A 362-nucleotide genomic window follows, 5' to 3' on the forward strand; every position below is an offset into this window, starting at 1 on the left:
GCCAATCCACACCAGGGGGTGGAGACACGAACACTGCTACCCGGTCACGACCATTACTCTGGGAAACATAAAGGAGACAATAGTCAATTTCTTGTTACAACATAATTCTACAGGTACAAGGAAGCATCATTTACCTTTGGGGGAGGTCGGGCCAGCTTGAAGGCGTGCTCGATGTCGTTTAACCTGACATAATTGGGATCGGCTAGGTTGAATAGCTCCCCAATCCTGGCCTTTACTTCTATCTTGTTGAGCGCCTCTTTTCTGGTCCTCGTCGGATCTACGCTCCCCTGGTACTCGAAGCCAGGATGTACCCTCTTCTGGCAGGGCTGGATCCTTCGGCTGATGAAGTTCCCGACCACGCT

This window comes from Miscanthus floridulus, unplaced genomic scaffold, assembly GCF_019320115.1.
Source record: "Miscanthus floridulus cultivar M001 unplaced genomic scaffold, ASM1932011v1 fs_243_1_2, whole genome shotgun sequence".
Lineage (NCBI taxonomy): Eukaryota > Viridiplantae > Streptophyta > Magnoliopsida > Poales > Poaceae > Miscanthus > Miscanthus floridulus.